The sequence below is a fragment of the Salvelinus alpinus genome, chromosome 21 (assembly GCF_045679555.1).
Source record: "Salvelinus alpinus chromosome 21, SLU_Salpinus.1, whole genome shotgun sequence".
NCBI lineage: Eukaryota > Metazoa > Chordata > Actinopteri > Salmoniformes > Salmonidae > Salvelinus > Salvelinus alpinus.
In genome coordinates this window covers 15593747-15614172 of record NC_092106.1, presented here as the reverse complement: position 1 = coordinate 15614172, position 20426 = coordinate 15593747, and the positions used below count along the sequence as shown (strand labels likewise).

The window sequence follows — 20426 nt, the reverse complement described above, 5'->3', positions numbered from 1 at the left end:
CACGTCTGAAGTTCACAAAAGAACAGCTGGATGTTCCACAGCACTTCTGGTAAAATATTCTGTAGAGAGATTAAACTAAAGTTGAGTTGTTTGAAAGGAACACAACACTATGTGTGGAGATGTTACGTTCCCCAGTTTCTGTGTTGTTGTGGGTTTGTATGTGTGTATGTGTGTATTTCAGGAAATGGAATCCTGGATTCTAAGCAGTTGATTAGTCGGCTTCATCGACGATTGGAGCTCTCAACTCTCCCTCTCGTCAGGGGAAACAACTGTCTTCAATTACCAACTCCTTCTCCAGCTGGATAAAAGCCAGTGTTCCTTTGTTAGGAGGAGAGAGCTTCTTTGATGTCCTGTGTTGGTTGTTGCCCAATGACAGTTTTGTTGAACGTATTTTGTAGCCGCTACTTCTGAGGTATGTGTATGCCAATAGGACTTAGTGGTTTTGATTATTGAAGTTGTTCACTTTAAGTTAGTAATAAATCTGTTTTATTTGTTTCCGGGGGGGAAGGGGAACGCACCGTGGAACTGTTTGGGCAAGAGGCCTGCGGGCATACATAACCCGTAGTATTTACTGTCTATGCACACTAGGTAAGACCTGGGTGGACCACCCCCTGTATTTTTGGTTAGTGCGCCAGGAGGTGCTAAAAGATTAGGGAAGGTAGGAGAGGGGACTCTAACTTTTACTTTCTTTGCTTTGGTTCCCTCCAGCCCCTTTTCCCCACATTACTGTGTTAAGAATAGGCGTACGTAACATGATGGGGGCTCATCCGGGATTATTAAATCCACAGGACCCTGCTGCTGAGCTCTCGGTGACTGAGGTGTGGTGGTAAGGTTGTGAGTTTGGATGACTTGTTTAGTTTACGTATGTTCAGTAGGCTGCTGTGTACAAAATGGCTGCCTCAGCCATCCAAGTTTATTGAAGCGCCCTCTGTTGGTGGGGTTGTGTAAAGTTGACCATTACGGACTCTTCGTACCTGAGAAAGCCCTAAAAGCTGAGTTTTTGGTGCTAGTCAGGGAGGATTTAGTGAGTAAACAAACTTTCTCGTTGAAAGATGAGAGGGAGGCTTCAGGAGACGGGTAGACCTTCCGATGCCAAGTCGGAGGACGGTGCGGAGGAAAGGGTTGCTCGTACACCTTTACATTTCCCCGATTCAACCCTTTATCTTCTGCTTCAGGTCGTTCAGACGGGACCGCTAGGCTAAAGGTGAGGCTGGCCCGTTTGGAAATGGAGCAAGAAGATAAAGAAGGCGTTAGACAGCTGGAGCTTGCTTCAGAAATTAGGAAGATGGAATTAGAAGCCGACAAGGTGAGGATCCAACAATTGGAACTAGACGCTGACTCCAGTGTGACTCCACAACCTTCCCATCAAGCCCACTTCGAAGTGAGTAAAAATATTGCCTTAGTCCCTCCATTTCGGGAGTCGGAAGTTGATTCCTATTTCTCTGCTTTGAGCGTGTAGCCACTGCGCTGCATTGGCAACTTGGTTTGGCCGCTCCTGTTGCAATGTAAATTGCAACAATGTAAATTGCAACAGCAGTGTGAACGCTTGTGTAATTCGGATATGCTGAAAAAGTTACCCTCTCAAATGGAACAGTTAGATAACGATTAAGCGAATGATCTTATCCTATGATAAATAGTTCTCAATGTGTTTCAGGATGTTCCAAGTTGCACGTCTATCTTGGAACATGCAGTGGGTGTTTGGAACGCTGCTCCTATACGTCAGCATCCGTACCGGGTTAACACTAAGAAAAGGGAGGTAGCTTATTTATTACAGAATGACATGGCAAAACCCAGTAACAGCTCCTGGAGTTCCCTGTGTATTCTCGTTCCTAAGCCTGACGGTACGTCCCGCTTATGTATGGACTATCGTCGCCTAAACTCCGTTACAAAATCTGATTATTTTCCTCTACCTCGCTTAGATGACTGCGTTGATATAATTGGCTCTGCTGCTGACGTTAGTAAGTTAGATTTGCTAAAAGGTTATTGGCAGGTGCCCCAGACCTCTCAAGCTTCTGACATCTCGGCTTTCATTACACCTGATAACTTCGTACAATACACTGTGATGCCCTTTGGCATGTAATGCACCTGCTACTTTTCAGAGCGTAGTTAACATTGTGTTCGGATGTGCCAAATTGTACTGCTTACCTTGATGATGTGGTGATTCATTTGTCTACTTGGTCTGATCATATCGCCACCTTGAAGGGTGTTTCAGCGGTTGGAGAATGCTTCTTTAACCATCAATTTGGCCAAGTGTGAGTTTGGGAAGGCTACTGTGACTTATTTGGGGAAGCAAGTGGGCCGAGGTCAAGTGCACCCAATAACTGGCAAAGTGGAAGCAATTGTTGCTTTTCCTGCTCCCACAACTCGCCGCCAGGTGCACAGATTCCTGAGGATGGTAGGGTACTATCGTACGTTCTGTAAGAATTTTTCGATGGTAGTAGCTCCCCTTACATCTCTGCTTAGTCCCAAGGTACCATTTAAGTGGTCCCAGGAATGTAACTGCTTTTGAGTCCGCCAAAGCGCTTTGTAGCGCTCCAATGCTTGCCGCCCCCAACTTTGACAAACCTTTTAAGTGTGAGGTAAACGCTAGTATAGTGGGGTGGGTGCGGTTCTCTTGCAGGAAGATGAAGGAGTGGATCGGCCTGTCAGTTTCTCCTCCCTTAAGTTCAACTTGTGTCAGTCAAGGTACTCCACCATTGAACAAGAGTCACTGGCTTTGCTAGCCTTACAGTTCTTGAGGTATATGTGGGCTCCAGTGCCTTGCCTGTTCTGGTCTTCACGGACCATAATCCTTTAGTGTTTTTTAGGCAAATGTACAATCGGAACAGCCGCCTTATGCGGTGGGCTCTGATTGTAGAGGGATACAATTTACAGATTCACTATGTGAAGGGTTCGGCGAACGTGGTCGCCGATGCGCTATCACGGGTTTAGTAACTGGGGGTGCATGTTTTTTGTTGCAAACTGGGAGTTTGCACATTTTGGGGTGGGCGTGTTACATTCTCCAGTTTCTGTGTTGTGGGTTTGTATGTGTGTATTTCAGGAAATGGAATCCTGGATTCTAAGCAGTTGATTAGTCGGCTTCATTGATGATTGGAGCTCTGAACTCTCCCCTCGTCAGGGGAAACAGCTTTCTTCAATTACCAACTCCTTCTCCAGCTGGATAAAAGCCAGTGTTCCTTTGTTAGGAGGAGAGAGCTTCTTTGATGTCCTGTGTTGGTTGTTGCTCAATGACAGTTTTGTTGAACGTATTTTGTAGCCGCTACTTCTGAGGTATGTGTATGCCAATAGGACTTAGTGGTTGTGATTGGTAAGCTGCTCTGACAGCTGATTAAAGTTAGTGAGGGAGATAAGTCTCCAGCTTCAGTGCTTTTTGCAATTCGTTCCAGTAATTGGCAGCAGAGAACTGTCAGGAAAGGCAGCCAAAGAGAAGTTGGCTTTGGGGGTGACCAGTAAAATATACCTGGTAGAGCACGTGCTACGGGTGGGTGTTGCTATGGTGACCAGTGAGCTGAGATAAGGTGGGGCTTTACCTAGCAAATATTTATAGATGACCTGGAGTCAGTGGGTTTGGTGACGAATATGAAGCGAGGGCCAGCCAACGAGAGCATACAGGTCGCAGTGGTGGGTAGTAAACGGGGCTTTGGTGACAAAACGGATGGCACTGATAGACTACATTCACTTTTCTGAGTGTTGGCGGCTATTTTGTAAATAACATTGCTGAAGTCGAGGATCTGTAGGATAGTCAGTTTTACGAGGATATGTTTAGCAGCATGAGTGAAGGCGGCTTTGTTGCAAAATAGGAAGCCAATTAAATTTTGGATTGGAGACGCTTAATGTGAGTCTGGAAGGAGAGTTTAGTCTAACCAGACACCTAGAATGTGGACAAATACCTAAGTCAGGACCATCCAGAGTAGTGATGCTAGGCGGGCGGGTGCGGGCAGCGATCGGTTGAAAGCCACGGGAGGAGTGTTTACTCTGTCTATGCACACTATGCACACTAGGTAAGACCTAGGCAGACCACCCCCTGTATTTTGGTGTGTGTGTGCCAGGAGGTGCTAGAAGACTAGGTAAGTAGTGGGTAGGAGAGGGTAGGAGAGGGGACTCAAACTTTTACTTTCTTTGCTTTGGTTCCTCCAGTCCCTTTTCCCCACATTACCGTGTTAAGGAAGAATACATTCCCTGTAAATTATATTTTTCTCTGCCTCTGTCATCCTTCCCCGCACCTACGATCACATACTTTTTTTCACTCCACAGGGAGTTGCGATGTAACGTTCCCTCCAAGAGGCATACGTAACAGGAGAAAAAAAAGCCACAGCACACCAACATCAACCTCATCCCAACTGTAAAGTATGGTGGAGGGAGCCTCATGGTTTGGGGCTGCCTCAGGGCCTGGACAGCTTGCTATCATTGCCAGAAAAAATATTTCCCAAGTTTATGAAGACATTTTGCAGGAGAATGTAAGGCTTTCTGTCCGCCAATTGAAGATCAACAGAAGTTGGGTGATGCAACAGGACAATGACCTAAAACACAGAAATCAACAGAACGACGCCTTCTGGAGTGGCCCAGTCAGAGTCCTGACCTCAACCTGATTTAAAATGCTGTGGCATGACCGTGTGCTTCACACCAGACATCCTAAGAATATTGCTGAACTGGTTGAGTATATTGCTGCCGAAGGAGGGTCAACCAGTTATTAAATCCAATTCACATACTTTTTCCACCCCACACTGAATGTTTACAGTGTGTTCAATAAAGACATACACGTAGAATTATTTCTGTGTCATTCGTTTACGCAGACTGTCTATTGTGACTTAGATGAAGATGCGATTTCATGACCAATTTATGCAGAAATCCACTTAATTCCAAAGGGTTCACATACTTTTTCTTGTCACTGTATATACTAGACGGTATGAGGCCCAAAAAATGGTCAAAGACTCCAGTCACCCAAGTCATATACTGTTCTCTGCTACCGCATGGCAAGCAGTACAGGAGCGCCAAGTGTAGGTCAAAAAGCTCCTTAACAGCTTCTACACCCAAGCCATAAGATTGCTGAACAATTAACCAAAGTGCCACCAGGACTATTTGCATTTTTTTAACACTGTTTTATTGACTGCATTGTTGGTTAAGGGCTTGTAAGCATTTCATTTGAGTGATTTCGCCTGGCATAGAAAATGTGCTTGTCGGGACACTGTTGTTCAGAGCAGTTAGCCAGCAACACAGCTAACACAATCACTTTAAACTGAAGCTGGAAAGACTGCAAACTACTTGTGCTTTGTTTCGTTCTACCTTTTTTCAATTGACATTTCTTTGTATATATCCATTAAAATGATGCCAGCTGATTCATGATTTCGACAGGCTGAGAAATGCTGCCTCCGTCTGTCCAGTCCCGACTCCTGACACGTTCATTCCAGCTGGAGATCGAATTTGAATATTGAAACAACGTTGCAAATGTCAGAGAGACAGACAGCAAGGTTAATACAAATCTCCTCTGTTGAAAACAACATGTTAGTCTAAAAGAAATGTCTAGATCCTTTATAGTTGAAATCAAGGTTCTAAAGTGCCTCGCTGGGTTGATGACCGTGGATTGTGCAGTTAGATGAAACAGTAAATAGGCATTTTGTCATAGATTTAGCCGGTGGTAACTTGAGGAATAGACACCGTCTGGAATGCGGTTTTAACCATTCAGGATTAGACCCACCTGTTGTATAATTCTATATAGCTGTTTGATGAATACAAACACCAGGCCTTAGTCTGGAATGGGCAATATGTGTTCATCTACTAACATTTTCTTAGGTTGAATCCTTTCTATGATTAACCTATTCATATTGAAGTACTTGTTACACATGGCTCATAAGATCTAAATGTAATTCTGATGCATTATGAATACGGTATTCATATGTATTACTGGAAAATTGAGCATACAATTTGAGGTTTGATTGTTTATTGCTAATCTGGCAGATATAATCTTTTTCCATCATCTCCATCTAAATCACTGTAAGAAGGTGTTGGACATTGCGGTCGCTACTTAGGAAAATGAAAGGGCTGTTCCACATTGGATTTAGGGAACAACCTTTAATTGCATTCATTACAAGAACAGTAAATCTACTTGTACATACTTTCTTAAACCCCTTGAAAACATCCATATATCACTGAGTAGAAGGTGTGTGGTTTAATGACGGGTCGCCACCGGCTACACTATCAAAGTCAATATCAGCATGTGAAGTAGCTAGCTAGCTGTAAAATTGCCTAAACAAACTGCACTATAAAATGTAGGAGTCTATCTCACCGAGTTCAACTTGCAGTTTGAACCTGCTCAGAGTGAGTGCAGAAGAGGTTGCTATAGCAAGAACAGCCCTTTCCCATGTTTCCCAAAGAGACACAGGGTGCATTGCGAGATAGTACTTGAGGGAGAAACTAAGTTGAAGAATTTGGTACACTGTTTAGATTGAGCACATCTAAGAAAAATATATATTTTGTCATGAAGATAAACAGATGGATGTGTTCAAGACAAGTATGCCAATCCCATCCTTTGATTTGGCGATCTGGAGTGCAGGTAATTGTTTCAAAAGCATTAAGAAATGAGTGTGTTATGCCCCATTTCCAATGAGGAAAACCATGTAGTTATGACGCAGTCCTACATGATTTCCTGATTTCACAGATGGACCACTTAGAAGTTAAATCATGGGGAAAATGTGTATTTTACCCACTGATAAAACATAGGCTTTCAGGAAATTGACAGTGGATTATCCCTTTAACTCAATAAAAAAAAATATATAATTCAAACAGTAGTATGTTACAAGATGCTACTAAATTAATTGTGGTGTAACACAATACTTCATAATGCAAAACAATATTTTGCTGATCAGGAATTGTATAGGCCTAATAGATACTGTAGCTATGGCAGGAAACAATAGAAGAGGGTGTCTTCCACCATCAGTTTTGGTATTGTATCTGCACTGTGCACATACTTGGCAGAGGTACTGTACATTTCAATCGTCTGCCAAGATGAAAAGAGCACCTCATGATTCCTGTAAATTATATGCAGCTGAGGGTGTACTGTTGACCATACAGTATATGCTTGCTGACATGAAGACTACTGGAAACTGTCACAGGTGTCCTAGTTTTTTTTTTACTGATTACTGGTGTCAGGTTTAGTTTTCCATCACTTCCCAAAAATGCTATGGAAAGAGTCTGCCGTGAAATAATGGAAAATAGATAGACTTATAGAACTTCCAATACTTTCTTATGTCGGCTTGCTTTATCATATAAACTCAGCAAAAAAGAAACGTCCTCTCCCTGTCAACTGTGTTTCTTTTCAGCAAACTTAAAATGTGCAAATATTCGTACTTACATAAGATTCAACAACTGAGACATAAACTGAACAAGTTCCACAGACATGTGACTAACAGAAATATAATAATGTGTCCCTGAACAAATGGGGGTCAGAATCAAAAGTAACAGTGTATCTGGTGTGGCCACCAGCTGCATTAAGTACTGCAGTTCATCTCCTCATTGAGTGCACCAGATTTTCCAGTTCTTACTTTGATAATAAACATTTCTTGAAAGCATTGTTTACTAATGGGGAATGCAGTCAGAGGCTATAAAGTGCAACAGGTCGTATATCAGATTTTTTCAGATGTCCAGGAGCAACAAGAGAACAATGATTTAGAAGAGGTGGTATCTGAAGAAGATGGGGAATAATACAACCCAGAGCACGATGTATCATCTTCAGATGAAGAAATCCCCAAGCTGAAAGATACATTTTTGGCAAAGAACAACAAAATAACATGGTCATTGTCACCATATGACAACCAGGACAGGATGGCAGCACAAAATGTCATAAGGATGACCCCAGGGCCCACAAGACATGCAGTTGCCCATGCCCAGGACATCGCCTCAACATTCTACATGTTCATCACACCAGCCATTGAAAAAAATCCTGGAGATGACAAATTTGGAGAGTTTCCGTAAATATGGAGACAACTGGAAAAGGATGGATGAGATTGACCTGCGTGCCTACATAGGGCTGCTAATCTTAGCGGGTGTGTATAGGTCCCGAGGCCACATGTAGTCTCTGGGATGCAGACAGTGGAAGGGGGATTTTCTGTGCCACGATGCCACTGAAAGTCTTTCACACTTTCTCAAGAATGATACTATTTGATAACCGTGAGTCAAGACCTGCAGCTGGGGCAGGCAAGAGGAGGAGATGCCAATTCCGCCTCCAAAAGAAGGACTGTAAAACAAATACTATGTGCTGCACATGTGAGAAATACATCTGCAAAGTCCATCCACACCCACTTGTATACTGTCCTACATGTGCCAATTAGAGTTAATTGATTTATGTTCCTCACATTTTAGTTTATCTATTATCTTACTTTATTCTTATTTATTGTTGTTGTTTATACACCTTGTGGGTGGGGGCAATGGTTAAAATAAAAATGGGAGAAGACTAGTATTTTGTAGTGTAATTCCTCATTGTACATTATAAGAATACATCACTATGTTGCCAAAAAGAGTTTGACTTTTGTTTCCCCTTCAATAAAATGCATTCAAAACTACTTTCTGCACATTTCTTCTACTTTCTTAGGCTATACAAGTGCTATCTCTTGCTAAAAACCTCTACTTTAGAAAATAAAATTATGACAGGTGTTGTAATAAAAACGAGTGGTGTCCACTGATTAAATGCAGTCTTTCTGCATTGTGAGGGAAAACCCAAATGTTCAAAGTTTGTGATGAATGACAGGTTGTTTCTTCATGCAACATAGATTTGGGGTTTAAAATTCAATGAAGCTGCTTTATTTTAGGGGTTTGGTGAAGGCGGGTCATTTTTTTACCCTTAGGACAAGGGGAGTATACAGAATGTTAAGACTACACAAGGGTTAAGTATGTCTGAATCCAAATACTTTTAGACTTTTACTCAAGTAGTATTTTACTGGGTGACTTTCATTTTTACTTGAGTCATTTTCTACTTTTACTCAAGTATGACAATTGGCTACTTTTTTCACCAATGTCCAATCCTGACTTGGCCATTTACAGGTGCATTTTAGTGAATCTCACTACACCAATTTGACTTCTTAATTTATCTAAGCAGGTCATAAGAAACCATCACTGTTGGTTTCCGATCAGAAGTACTAGCAGCTCCTGCAATGTGTAAAAACTGAGGAATGGCTAAAACAGTTTGAAAGTTGCAGAATGCCTCTTTAAAAAGCAATTTAAAGAATATCAGACCGCTTATACCAGAGAGCACAAAATGGGATTGAGAATGAGAGACCACCTTCAATATTCTTACCTCATATCTATTCCCCTTGACAATGTCTGGCTGCTTCATGTCTGTGTTAACTTAACATTTAACCCTGAAGATACATATCCACTGTTACGTCCGTCGTTGAATGAGTGAGACCAAAGCGCAGCGTGGAAAGTGTTCATGATAATTTAATAATGAAACACCAACAAAACAATATAAACGAACATAAAGTTCTGCAGGGCTCTCAGCTACTGTGCAAAAACAACTTCCCACAAACTAGGGTGGAAAAACAGGCTGCCTAAGTATGATTCCCAATCAGAGACAACGATAGACAGCTGCCTCTGATTGGGAACCATACCCGGCCAACAAAGAAATAGAAAACTAGAATGCCCACCCTAATCACACCCTGACCTAACCAAATAGAGAAATAAAAAGGCTCTCTAAGGTCAGGGCGTGACATCCACGGTATCCATTTAAACACCATAACCACAGAAGACACACTCCAGAAAGAATCTGTAAATGGAGACTATGTCAAATCATTTGAGGAAAATGTTATTAACATGTGGATTAATAGCAAAGACCTCTCGGTGACCCATAATGAAAATAGATTCCTCTTCACCTTTGAAGATTAGGTTCTAATAGGACATGATCCCGCTGGCTGACGTCAAAATCAAACTACAGTCCAATTGTGTGGATAGTGTCCCTAGCAACGGTGATCAACAACAGAATCACAATAGGAGTTAAGCTAGTACAGTCAAAGATGGAGCCAAGAACTTGATCCCAATAGTGTTACAAAAATAACACATTACTGGAAACACTTGGGAATAGTTGATAGGTGAGTCATGCTTTTATCGCATATTACTTTTCACTGGAAATGTCCTCTGGTCTGGCAAACAAATGCTAACTCCCTCCTCTATTACTACCACGTGTACATGATCAATGTGAGGATTCATTATAGCATGGAAACTGACTAGCTGGAAGTGGCCTAAGTACTATCACATTATTTAATTGACCATGTATGATCAGTGTTCAATTTAATAACACAAAAATAACAGAAAACATTACATTTGATATTTAAACTGTACATAATTATTCAATGGAATTAGCTTTTCTGTATCCCACCCGGGGGTTAATCAGTTTAGTCAGGTAGAACGCGTGAGTGACAACCGTGTCAGTAACATTGACAGTGCTCATTGGTTTTAAAGTTACCACAGTTACACTGTGAAGGCAGAGACGAAGTAGGATTCATAACAGAGACGAAGTAGGATTCATAACAGAGACGAAGTAGGATTCATAACAGATTCATAACAGATTCATAACAGCTCCGGTAAGAGCATTGCCTTTTATGATCTTCCTTATAAACTAGATGCTGTTTACAAATATAATGACAACACCCACTGGAGGGGAGTGTGACTTGTTTCATTTGATCATATTGTAAACTGGTCTCAACTTCTGTCACAGGTATCATATTCAGATCGTTTTTCATCAGTCCCCCCCTGACAGTATAGCTCAATAAGATGACAGGTGGTGAAATATGGTCAGACCCTATTTTTGTGTCAGTGCTGATTCTATCAAAATGCTTCAAACATTTTCTGTGATATTATACAAAATTCAGTGAAATTCAGTATAAATTAGCGTTTATATGCAGTTAAGTTTCTTTTTTGAATCAATTGGCATTCAAGAGCCCAAAGGGAGTTACAATATATTGTTTTTACATAAATCGTCAAATCTTATTAGAGATTTTGATTGAATAGGGCCCTTGGTATTTTCTGTGTAGGTTTCTCGGTCTGTCTCTGACGGGTTGTTAAGTGGGAGCTCCTAGAAACCAGGACCTGCTTCTCAGAAAGGGTTTCACTGGACACAACACAGACAATTGGCTGTATTGAGGCTCACAGTGCCACGATTGAGAGAGCTAAGCCTATTTCTCAGACACTGCTCCTATTTACACGAGTCCTGCATGTGCCGGATAAACCCATTCATTTCCCATAAAGCCACATGCACTACAATTTATACTCAATCATTAACATGATGTCCATATAAACATCCAGGAAACTCTGTTCAGGAACCTCTGTTGAGACGCTGACTCAACTGAAGTCTAAAATAGCTCAAATGTTCGACAGCATTTTATTGAATTTACATTCCATTTGGCAGACGCTCTTATTTGGAGCGACTTATAGTTTGTATTTTATTTACAAATCACAGCTTTTATAAGCCACAATATTCATATTTGTTTGAACAAACCTCCTTGATTGAAGAGAATGTCTGGTTTGGATGAGAAGCATCTGTTTGATCACTATGACGCAGAAACACATGAAACCCAAAATCCTGATGTGTCTCCTGCAGCCTTATATACCCTGACTCCCGGCAGAAGCCAAGGGGATATCACATTAGTCTGATACAATGCATTAGCACTAATGGGATAGCTGGGCTAGGGAGTGTGGCTTTAAAACAGCTCTTTATAAATGTCAGCTCTGTTCTTTAATGTGAAGTATCATTCAGGGGTGGGGGGGCTCCCATTACTGCCACTGAATAACAGGACTCCTGCTGGTTTAATGGGGCTAGCCTTTCATTAGCGTAGCATTCAAGATACTGTTCACATGGAATCCAAGCAAACAGGCATCTATTTTATGGCGTCAACAGAAAGAAACTGCAACTTTGCTAACCACTTTTAAGACTAGTGTTGTTGGTAAATAATCCATAATGAGTCCATGTTTACAACCAATCAGAGAGCTGAAGTTGTTTTGTTGTTTTTACACACGGTATATTCAGAGGACCTATATTCAGACTCATAAGTGGCAAGCAGGGCTCAGTGGTAGTCTTGGTAAACTCATTATTATCAATCTTTACCCTTCTCTCAGATGTACTGTACAAGACCCCTGTTAGAAAATACTACGGAGTTGGGGGTGATGTTTTAATTTCAATGTATTATCCAGAGGCTAAGACAGCGGTGTCATCAAGTCTATTACTATTGTGTTTATTATTCATAATATCAATATTATATTCACACTTTTACAATTGAATCAGAGTATTCTATTAATTTTAAACGCTTTTTGAATGCTAATGTGGGTATATTGCACTGATAAAAGGTTTACCTACCTTTCGCTTTTCTGCTTTTTATTTGAGTTCTTTCCACTTTTTGTCTGGTAAACCAGTCCACTGTATATTTTTAGGAACTATCTTCCATATCAATGAAATTTCAAGCTGGTCCACATTAAATACTTACGCATCCAGGCTACTGCCACTTTTTCCACGCTTTCAATATGCATATTTTATATTATTTTACAAGTATTTCGCAACACCCACAATAACATATACTAAACACGTGTACGTGTCCAATAAAAATATGATTTGATTGGATATGCACTGAGTGAACTTCTCAACCAGACCATCCTAGACAGCTTCTATCTCAGAGTTGATGATGTTTCCACATTGAAAGCTTTGCTCATAAATTACGTTTTATGAGTTTCAAAATCAGGAACAAGTTTATAGGCATCAATATGAAGTTTGGTATCCTCTTTTTATTTCATCAGATGGCCTGCTGGGCTAACACTTAGGGAGAAGTAGGCAGTAGGCAGGCCAGCCACTTGGTCTTAGTTGACTGCCTTGTTTTTTTACTTCTTTATAGTAACTTGTATTTATGAACATCAAGACATTTTAAACATTGTTGAGTAAGTGCAGAGCACCTCAATGAAACACACAAACTGTATTTGATCATGTATAACTTATTTTACATTATGGTCATTGAAACCTACTGACATGAGGATGGTCATTGAAACCTACTGACATGAGGATGGTCATTGAAACCTACTGACATGAGGATGGTCATTGAAACCTACTGACATGAGGATGGTCATTGAAACCTACTGACATGAGGATGGTCATTGAAACCTACTGACATGAGGAGGGTCATTGAAACCTACTGACATGAGGATAGTCATTGAAACCTACTGACATGAGGAGGGTCATTGAAACCTACTGACATTTATACAAATATGAATCAATGTGGCTTATAATGGGATATGTATTTAAGATTCCCTTGAGCTCCTTAGCTCTGTAAACGTTAACCACTGACATATTTATTGTTAATTTGTTAAAGCTAAAAACAAATGTTGCTCTCAGAATAGAAGTACAAGGTAATGCAGTTTACCCTTTCCATGCCGTGTAGTAAAAGCAGACAATGAATGGTCATCTTCAGGAGTACAGGCCTGGGAACAAATAATTTGGTTTGTTTTTAGTTAATATTTCTGAGTCCCATTTGTTAAATTAAATCAAAATAAGTGGAAAATGTATTAGATCAATGATGGACAGCAACAATTTGATACATACTGTATCTCAAATGCTTTTGCCTTTCTGAAATACGTTTTGTTAACTGTAAATAGCATAGAATATCTCTGTGTTTCCTATAAGTGCTCATTTCCACCACCTCCAGTGTGGCAGTCTACCCGTCCTAGTTCATTTTTATTTGTGCAATGCAATCTGAGCCTGTGTGATATCCAACATATGTTTGATGTGCAAGCTTTGCCTTCTGTTGTTAACCATGAGACTGTTTTCCTTCCCCAAACCGCATGTCTGAAACATCATTATTTTACCACAGTCAGCATAACACAACCATACAATAACCTTAGTGAATGGATCTTATTTTACTAGTTTTGCATATCACTCCCAGTTCAGTCATAAGCACTGGACCTGTTTCTGTGATTCTACAGCAGAACACAGTCTGTCGTAGTAAAAAATTGTCTGGCTAATTAAAGCCAACAAACACAAGCCAGACATGGCCACTTGACCTTGGTCCAGTTATATAACAAGAGAGTCTCTAACATTTTGCACAGACAGAATCACTCTCCCTTTAGTCACAATAACAAAATATAGTCCCATAACTAATGTACGTTACAGCGCTCAATTGCAAAGCACGTTTGGACTTTGTGTACTCGTATAATCACAGCCTTAAATGAACAAGTGGTTCATCAGACAATGTGACTATAAAAACCCTGGAGTGCAGTGATAGGAAACCATATTAGGCAGTGATTTAGAAGAATCCATATGGAGACTCCTGCCAGCTGGGGAGAGAGAAGAGGCTACTTGGAGAGAGCAAAGCTCTTTTACAGTCACACTCATATCAAGTTTTGCCTATACTGTATGTTCTGCTGACATATACCTAGATAGTAGCAATAGAGTACACTCTTAGAAAAAAGATGCTATCTAGAACCTTAAAGGGTTCTTTGGCTGTCCCCATAGGAGAACCCTTTGAAGAACCATCATTGGTTCAAGGTAAAACATTTTTGGGTTCCATGTAGAACCCTTTCCACAGAGGGTTCTACATGGAACCCAAAAGGGTTCTACCTGAAACCAAAAAATTGTTCTACCTGGAACCAAAAAGGGTTCTCCTACGGGGACAGTTGAATAAACCTTTTGGAACCCTTTTTTCTAAGAGCGTAGTAATACAGTTGCAAACTTTTATTCTCATGCAAAGTTTGTTGCATTGAAATGTATGTATCTGACCCTGTGTTGAAGTTGAGGTTGTCTGTGTAACTCCAGACTGTGCTAGCCCACCTAGCTAAAGCCGACAATAACGGATTGATTTGTAGGGTCAATATTAGTCTCCAAACACCTTGAAAAACAAAACAATCCATACCCCCTCAGGAACGTAAATCTTCAGGGTTATAAAGGTGTGTTTAAGAGTTGTATTGGCCAGGCTCATAAAACATGTCTGAACAGCACCCTATTACCAATATGTCTGAAAGGTGGAAGATGGGTGCATATCAACCCAAACATATGGCTTAGCAACTGGAGAACAAAAAAAGGGTCTGCACCCAGGTTAACAAAATGATTATGGAAGTCCAAAACTATAAAATGGCTGCCAATGCCTACCATGCATTACCCAGATGTCCCGGGTAGGTGCCACACACGAGTAGTGAATTCCTTCCCAACCTAAAGGTATGCTACAGTATGTAAGTTTAGTTGTGTATTCAATGCACACTGAATATAAAGAATCCTGTGAAGTGTGGAAGTGGACGGATTTCCTCCTACTTCTCACCAGTTGTGATTTTGGGCAGCTCCATGGTAAGAAGTGCAAAAACACTGTGCTATCCCGGAGCTCGAATAAATGACATTACTAAGCTGCTCCCGAATGTACTATACCAGGACATGGACATCGATTCTATTGTAGTCCATGTGGGTTTTAATGACATTATGAAGGGCAGCTCTGAACAGTTGAAACTGGATTTTAGAGCTGATTGACTCTCTGCTAGTCACAAATAAAATACCCATCATATCTGGCCCTGTGCCCTCTCTGAATTGTGGCATTGAAGGCTTTAAATCATGTTTTATAATGAGGACGGGATCCAGCTGAATAATTTGGATTCCTGGATCCTTTCACAGCATTATAAGGCTGCATTGAGACAATGACTTATCAATGACACAAGTCCAGCTCAGTTAATCCCTACCAAGGCCCCTGGGATAATGTACATGCTTCAACAAATGTACATTATCCCAGGGGCGTTGGCAGACACAATGTAAGTAACATAATTTAAGTCCCTCTAACTGCCCTGAATGCCTCTGTTGATCCTACAGCTAATGTATGCAGTAATCATGAACCAGAGTTATACTGTTAGCACTGAGGTGGTGTGCCCTAGTAGGAAGTCCACTGTGTGCAGCTCACCCTACACTATCGCCTCAAACATAAATAACATGAGCATGTCTACTTCTGCTAAGCTTCCCAGAAAAGCAATGAAAACAATCAAGCATCCCAGAAAAGTGCTAAAATATAAATGAACATATGTAGCCTAAGAAACAAGGTTCATAAAATCAATAACTTGCTGGTAATCTCTGAAACTCACTTAGATAATACTTTTAATGATTCAGCGGTAGCAATACATGGTTATAACATCAACATAAAAGACAGAAATGCCAATGGTGGAGGTATTGCTGTTTTATATTCAGAACCACATTCCTGTAAAGCTTAGAGAGGATCTCATGTTAAATAATGTTGAAGTAATATGGCTACAGGTTCATCTGCCTCACCTAAAGCCCATTCTTGTGGAAAGCTGCTATAAACCACCAAGTGCTAACAGTCAGTATGTGGATAATATGTGTGAAATGCTTGATAATGTGTGTGATATCACTCAGAGGTATATTTTCTGAGTGATTTAAATATTGACTGGCTTTCATCAAGCTGTGCACTCAAGAAAAAGCTTCAAACTGTAACCAGTGCCTGTAACTTGGTTCAGGTTATCAGTAAACCTACCAGGGTAGTTACAAACAGCACAGGAATTAAATCATCAACATATATTGATCACATCTTTACTTATGCTGCAGAAATGTAAAGCATTATCCAAATCCCTCAGATGTAGCGATCACAATATAGTAGCCATATCTATTAAAAAATTGTATGGAAAGGGGGATACCTAGTCAGTTGTACAACTGAATGCATTCAACTGAAATGAGTCTTCCGCATTTAACCCAACCCCTCTGAATCAGAGAGGTGCGGGGGGCTGCCATAATCAACATCCACGTCTTCAGAACCCGGGGAAAGTGGGTTAATTGCCTTGCTCAGGGGCAGAATGACAGATTTTTAACTTGTCAGCTCAGGGATTCCATCCAGCAACTTTTTGGTTACTGGCCCAACGCGCTAACCACTAGGCTACCATGGTTGAGAGGGATGAGGCAAAAGGAATGGCAAATAAGTCTGGCGGAACAACCAATTGGCAAATGTACTACAAATTGAGAAATGATATGACTAAACTCAATTAAAAGAAGAAGAAACTATACTATGAAACAAAGATAAATGATATAAAGAATGATAGTAAAAAGCTTTGGAGCACCTTAAATTACATTTTGTGCAAAAAGGCAAACTCAGCTCCATCATTCATTGAATCAGATGGCTCATTCATCACAAAAGCCACTGATATTGCCAATGACTTAAATAATTTTTTCATTGGCAAGATTAGCAAACTTAGGCATGACATGCTAGCAACAAACACTGACACTACACATCCAAGTATAAACGATCAAATTATGAAAGAAAAGCATTGTAATTTTGTATTCCGTAAAGTCAATATGGAAGAAGTGAAAAAAGTATTGTTGTCTATCAACAATGACAAGCCACCTGGGTCTGACAATTTGGATGGAACATAGTGGATGATATTGTCACTCCTATTTACCATAACTTCAATCCAAGCATACTAGAAAGTGTGTGCCCTCAGGCCTGTAGGGAAGCAAAAGTCATTCCGCAACCCAAGAATATTAGAGCCCCCTTTACTGTCTCAAATAGCCGACCAATCAGCCTGTTACCAACCCTTGGTAAACTTTTGTGAAAAATTGTGTTTGACCAGCTACAATGTTATTTCACTGTAAACAAATTGACAACAGACTTTCAGCACGCTTATAGGGAAGGACATTCAACAAGCACGGCACTTAGACAAATTACTGATAATTGGCTGAGAGTAATTGATGATAAAAATATTTTGGGAGCTGTTTTGTTAGACTTCAGTGCGGCTTTTGACATTATCAATCATAGTCTGCTGCTGGAATAACACACTGTATGTGTTATGGATTTACACCCCCTGCAATATTGTGGATAAATAGTTACCTGTCTAATAGAACACAGAGGGTGTTCTTTAATGGAAGCCTCTCCAACATAATCCAAGTAGAATCAGGAATTCCCCAGGGCAGCTATCTAGGCCCCTTACTTTTTGCAATCTTGTCACTGGCTTTGAGTAAAGGCAGTGTGCTCAAAGCCAGTGTGTTTTTGTATGCGGATGACTCAACAGTATACCCGTCAGCTACTACAGCGGGTGAAATGACTGCAACACTTAACAAAGAGCTGCAGTTAGTTTCAAAATGGGTGGCATGGAATAAATTAGTCCTAAATATTTCAAAAACTAAAAGCATTGTATTTGGGACAAATCATTCACTAAACCTCAATTAAATCTTGTAATGAATAATGTGGAAATTGAGCAAGTTGAGGTGACTAAACTGCTTGGAGTAACCCAGGATTGTAAACTGTCATGGTCAAAACATGTTGATACAACAGTAGCTAAGATGGGGAGAAGTCTGTCCATAATAAAGTGCTGCCCTGTCTTCTTAACAACACTATCAACAAGGCAGATCCTACAGGCCCTAGTTTTGTCGCACCTGGACTACTGTTCAGTCGTGTGGTCAGGTGTCACAGAGGGACCTCGGGAAAATTACAACTGGCTCAGAACAGGGCAGCACGGCTGGCCCCTAAATGTACACGGAGAGGTAACATTAATAATATGCATGTCAATCTCTCATGGCTCAAAGTGGAGGAGAGATTGACTTCATCACTACTTGTTTTTGTAAGAAATGTTGACATGCTGAATGCACAGCGGAGACTGTGAAGAGACACACACACACAGGAATAGACACACGCTAGCACACACACTACACATACGTACATTGTAATATTGTTGTATGGTGGTATTATACATTATTGTAGATATGTAGTGGTGTGATAATGTTATATATGATGTACTATTTTATCTTTTGTTTTATGTGTGATGCATGTGCCTTAATGTGTTTGGGCCCCAGGAAGAGTAGTTGCTGCCTTGGCAGCAGCTAAGGGGGATCCCTAATAAATACAAATACAAAGATTACATTTTCTAAACACAGGTTTATCATACAATATGAGTAGGGACATCCTCTGAAGAATACTACCCCACCTGAAAATAATCATTTATAATAGCACAATGACAGGATGGACACTAAGATACATCAACTTCGGCATGAGCAACGTTGGCCCATTTACAACAAAGCATAACAGTTTACAATTGATTGTTCAAAGACAATACATTTGTGTCACAACGTAAAATAAAAAACGTCTGGCATGCTTGGCAGGAGGCCAATTACTTACACACCAGGAGTGATGGTGGGTTGAGACAAACGCTTCAGTTCCACCACGGTGTTGACTGCTCTGAAGGTCCAGCACTGAGCCACTGTGAAAGAACTCATAGCTCTTCTCATTGAATACACATGTAACCCCTGGAGCCAAGTTATGGCTTGATGAAAGGTATAGCTTCCTAGACCTATTGCCCTGATTGGAAAGGTCACGGCAGGCATTGACGACATTATTTGGTTTTGCACAATAAGTCGATTTATCAGTAATATTAAAAACAGGCTGAAACTGAGCTTACAGAGGTAACATCTCATTTTCAATCTGTCTCTGGAAAAGATGTACCAAGCTGTCAGATGTTGTCACTTGTTAATTATTATGCAACTAATAGACAATCCACTCACATGTTTACCCCTGATCCTCCTCCTATCTCCGGGGGTCACATGTGTATCCAATGGAATTCCAACTGGAATGAAGGCTCTATTTTCCATGTCTGGCTGAAGGGAAGGTTTTCCAAAAGTGGAGAGGATTAAATTCGGAGCCATAGTGGAAAGAATTAAATAGCAAATACAATTATGAGGGCGTCCAAAAATTGCTGGAAAGAGGCTTAAGTGCATGTATCCACTTAATACCCAATGTTTAGTACTGTCAGATTAAATGACTCGGGCCATGCTTTTGAGATGAAACACATTGTTTTGAGATGATCTATTGTTTGTTATTCCATTTGCAGTCCAACTTCCAGGTATTACTAAAGTATTTACATTTTTGGTTGGACAAACTACTAGACTAGATAGACTAGAAAATAAGCTTATAGGCATATTATCAATGATTCAGTTGAAGTCGGAAGTTTACATACACTTACGTTGGAGTCATTAAAACTCATTTTTCAACCACTCAACAAATTTCTTGTTAACAAACTATAGTTTTGGCAAGTCGGTTAGGACATCTACTTTGTGCATGACACAAGTAATTCTTCCAACAATTGTTTACAGACAGATTATTTCACTTATAATTCACTGTATCACAATTCCAGTGGGTCAGAAGTTTACATTCCCTAAATTAACTGTGCCTTTAAACAGCTTGGAAAATTCCAAAAAAATACATTATGGCTTTAGAAGCTTCTGATAGGCTAAATTGACATAATTTGAGTCAATCGGAGCTGTACCTGTGGATGTATTACAAGGCCTACCTTCAAACTCAGTGCCTCTTTGCTTGACATCATGGGGAAATCAAAAGAAATCAGCCAAGACCTCAGAATTTTTGGGGGGACTTCCACAAGTCTGGTTCATCCCTGGGAGCAATTTCCAAACGCCTGAAGGTACCACGTTCATCTGT

At 40.5% G+C, this 20426-nt stretch overlaps 1 protein-coding gene across 1 annotated transcript in view; it reads right to left on the bottom strand.

Moving 5' to 3' along the window:
- LOC139547906 (POU class 2 homeobox associating-factor 2-like) overlaps positions 1–9646 on the bottom strand; it is a 50934-nt gene extending 41288 nt beyond the window's left edge. Inside the window, exon 1 of the mRNA XM_071357083.1 lies at positions 9287–9646. The gene's annotated coding sequence lies outside the window, so the exon portion shown is untranslated. The remainder of the gene's footprint in view (positions 1–9286) is intronic.
- Between the last annotated feature and the right edge of the window lie 10780 nt (positions 9647–20426).